At 49.9% G+C, this 4,221-nt stretch overlaps 1 pseudogene; it reads left to right on the top strand.

Moving 5' to 3' along the window:
- The first annotated feature begins 3,545 nt into the window (after positions 1-3,545).
- LOC111536163 lies at positions 3,546-3,658 on the top strand (annotated as a pseudogene).
- Positions 3,659-4,221: the final 563 nt, after the last annotated feature.

Here is a 4,221-nt window from a genome sequence, read left to right as displayed (position 1 = left end):
GCAAGACAGGGTCCTTGGGCATTGGCAGTGGGTATCTGCAAATGGGTGGCTGTTTCTTGTACGTGTAAGCCAGGCCCCAGGAGGCAGGAGTCTTCTCAAGCCCTGCCTGACCATCCCCAAGGGCTGGGTGCTGTGGCTGCAGAAGGGAGCAGGCCTTTGGCACCAGCCAGTGACCCAGGCAGAGGACCAAGCAGGTTGGTGTCCACGGGGGTGCCAAGATGGGGATGGACCACTCTTGGGTATTCCTGTTGGTCATCTGTGCTGCCTGAGCCCATCTGTGCCTTCAGTGGGACCTACCTTCTCTGCCAGCATTGCTACCTGTCCCACCCTCTTCCTACCTCATGCTTAAAGGACTGAGCCTCCTCAGCAAATGCCTAGCCTTTCTCAGTGGACCCACTGAGACCAGGCTGGTGGGTGGGACTGATTAAAGTGTGTTTGCCTTCAATCAAGAATCACCTTTTTGGCCAGGCACGGTGGCTCACACCTGTAATCCCAGTACTTTGAGAGGCTGAGGCAGGCAGATCGCTTGAGGCCAGGAGTTTGAGACCAGCCTGGGCAACATGTAGCAAGACCCTGTCTCTACAAAAAAATTGAAAATTAGCTGGACATAGTGGTACGTGGCTGTGATCCCAGCTACTTGGGAGACTGAGGTGGGAGGATCCCTTGAGCCCCAGGGGATCAAGGCTATAGTAAGCTGTCATTGTGCCCTTGCACTCCAGCCTGGGCGACAGAGCAAGACCCCGTCTCAGAAAAAAAAAAAAAAAAAAAATCACCTTTTTTTATTACAAGTCTGATTTGAACCATGACAGACACTGTCCTGCCCAAAGTGACTAATATTTTATCTAGCTCTCACATCCACATTTAGTGAAAACTCATCTATCTAACTCCCAAAGGAAGTGATGTCCCTTTATCCAGGAGTTGGAAATTGTCAAGGAAACTGTTTGCAGGAAGTGGGAAGTGGAAAGAGTGAGTCAGTGCTAAGAGGTGTTCGGCAGCCTTCTGCAGGGCACAGTGCTTGTCCCCTGCTGTGGTGTGAATGGCTGACAACGACAATCCAAGCACACCTTAGCTGGTCCTGCGGAGTCCAGAGACTCCCCTGGAGTTGACTTTCCTGGCCTTGCTCTTGTCGTCTTCAAGTCCCAAATGGGTGTGTCAGATTTCCAGGGCATCTGGTACCTTCTCATTACTGAAAAAAGCTGTCCTAAAACAGAATAATGTCAAAAATAAAATAAGCCTCTTGATGTGCTCTGCTCACCTATTTTCTGAGGAACGCAGTGCTCTAATTAGGAACTCTGCATAAGGTCTCTAGGGGCAAAAGGGGACACATTAAGAAGGAAATCCTGAGTGAGCTGTACACTGTCAGCGCCCATACAAAGGTACTGGACTAAGGCCTGACAGACACTTAGCTGGCACCTGACTTCAGAACTGGGCAGTACAGGTTAGCTGAGTGGCTGGCACTGCGAAGGCCAGGAGACCTCCTGGGCAGGAGTGGAGTGATGGTGCTTCTGGTACCTGGGCATGGACCAGGAAGGCCAGTGACAGGCTTTCCAGGTGCCATGCTGCCTCGTGGCAGGAGAACAGAGGTGGTGTGGTTGGTGTGGCGAGATGGGAGTGTGTGGTGTGGCGTAATGTGGTGTGGTGTGATGTGGTGTGCGGTCTGACACGGGGTGGTGGAAAGGGCCTAGAACAGACTTTTAAGAGCAGTCTTCTGCTTTTTGGTATCAGTCCTTAGCCAGATCTGGAATTGCTCAGGCATGTTGGGTAAGACTTATGACTTTTTTAATTACCAGAAAGCACAGGTGAACAAACAGGAATTGGGCTGAGAATGGTGGGCTTCTGGGAAGGATCAGAAGTTTTTAGCTTCATCAGCAAACGATTGGTTGGTCCTGCGTGCCAGGTGCTTCCTGGCACGCTATCTTGTTAGATCCTCTGCCCTTTCAGAGGAGGAAACTTGCCTGAGGTCATCCGGTAACACAGCCAGGGCTGCACACACATGGCATGGCTGGGGGGCAGGATGTGGGAGGGAGCAAGATTAAACAGCCTCTCTTCACCCCCTGGATCCCAGCGCCATGTTGGGAAGGAAAGACCTGAGGGCAAGGAGACAGAAAAACCAAAGGTTGAGAAGGTTCTTGCAGATGAAGAGAATGGCACCTGCCGGCTGGTACCGAATTTTTGTGTCAAGAGTTCTTGACACAAAATGAGATGAGCTTAGCTGAGGCACCCTGGCCTCAGCTCTGGTACTGCCCAGTCTAGGGCAGCTTCTGACCCACTCTCTGCAGAGGAGAGGGGGTGCTACTGAGAAGTCCTTACCTACGACTCCAGCCTTGCTTCAGACAGGCCTAGTGGCCAGGTGTCACCCACGTCTAAGCTCTGCTCCATGGTCACGTTTCTGTGCTGAGCGTTTCTGAGTAGAGGGTGTTGCCCTCTTCCCTTTGTGACACTACCTGGGGTTAGGGAGTGAAGGGAGGAGATGCCCAGATGACTGCAGCCACTTGGTGTGTGGCAGGTTCAGCAACTCAGGGACATTGAGTGCATCTCCCCTGCCCCGCCTTCTCTGGGCTGGAGATTCCCGTCTTGGCCTCTTCTGCTTCTTCTTTTGAGACAGTCTCGCTCTGTCGCCCAAGTTGGAGTATAGTGGAGCGATCTTAGCTCACTGCAGCCTAAGCCTCCCTGGGCTTAAGCAATCCCGCCACCTCAGCCTCTTGAGTAGCTGGGACTACAGGCATGCACCACCGTGCCTGGCTAAGTTTTATATTTTTGGTAGAGATGGGGTTTCACCATGTTGCCCAGGCTGGTCTCCAACTCCTGAGCTCAAGCAATCGGTGTGAGCCACCACGCCCAGCCTGCTAAGTCTTTTTACTCTTGCTTTTGTTAATGCCCTCCTAGAGCAACTTAAGTTCAAAAATACTACCCAGATGCAATCTTCGTGCACAGCTAGTTGACCCCAACAAGGAAACTGGGATGGAGAAGTCCAGCAGGGTCACACCACAGAGCCCCTCCTTGGGGCCTCTCTCCCTGCTATGGAGCCAGCTTTCATTGTTTGTGGTCTCAGAAAGATGATGCATAGGCTGAGTCTGTGCTCATATAAGGTACAAGGTGGCTGTGCTAGGGAGGAGGAGGGAGAGAAACTAACCTAAGGAGAGTGCTATCAGGTCAGACACGTGACTTAACATCCTGCCTCTAACCCTCCTATCTCTGGGATCCAGCTAAATCCCTCTACCCCTGCGTCTCGGATTCCTCACCTTGGAAAGTTTGCTGAGGATGGTGAATAATCCTGCTCTGCCTAGCTCACAACACTTTATTACGTGAAATACACCATCCACGTTACTGTAATTAAATTGTGCCCCTGAGTCCTCCTTCCCCAAGACAGCCATACTTGCAGGAGTATAAATTAGTGCCACTTTACAGAGCACTTTGGCAATGTCTAATAAATCTGGAGTTGTACCTGGTCCCGGATGCAGCAACTGTACTCCTGAAATACATCTTGGAGAAGCATCAGCACGTGCACAGAGAGACAGGAGTACAGGTTAAGTACCCCTCGTCTGGTGCTCACTTTGGCGGCACATATACTAAAAAAAAAATGAAATGATGCAGAGAACATTAGCATGGCCTCTGCACAAGGATGTGATATGGTTTGGCTGTGTCCCCGATCAAATCTCATCTTGAATTGTATTCCCATAATTCCCACGTGTATGGGAGGGACCTGATGGGAGATATTTGAATCATGGCAGTGGTTTCCCCCATACTGTTCTCGTGGTAGTGAATAAGTCTCACGAGATCTGTTGGATTTATCAGGGGTTTCTGCTTTTGCATCGTCCTCATTTTCTCTTGCCTACACCATGTAAGAAGTGCCTTTCGCCTCCTGCCATGATTCTCAGGCCTCCCCAGCCATGTGGAACTGTTAAGTCCAATTAAACCTCTTTTTCTTCCCAGTCTCAGGTATGTCTTTATCAGCAGCGTGCAAATGGACTAATACAGGATGACATGCAAATTCATGAAGCATTCTATTTAAAAAAAGAAAATAAAAAGTATCCCTTATCTGAAATGCTTGGGACAGGAAGTGTCTCAGATTTCGGATTTCTTTGGATTTTGGAATATTTGCATTAGACTGATCCAGCATCCCAAATCTGAAAATCTGAAATCCAGCATGCTCCAATTAGCATTTCCTTTTAGCATCATGTTGGCACTCAGAAAGTTTCATATTTTAGAGCATTTTGGATT

Source organism: Piliocolobus tephrosceles, chromosome 17 (genome assembly GCF_002776525.5).
Source record: "Piliocolobus tephrosceles isolate RC106 chromosome 17, ASM277652v3, whole genome shotgun sequence".
Taxonomy (NCBI): Eukaryota; Metazoa; Chordata; class Mammalia; order Primates; family Cercopithecidae; genus Piliocolobus; species Piliocolobus tephrosceles.
This window is presented reverse-complemented; position numbering and strand designations above follow the sequence as displayed.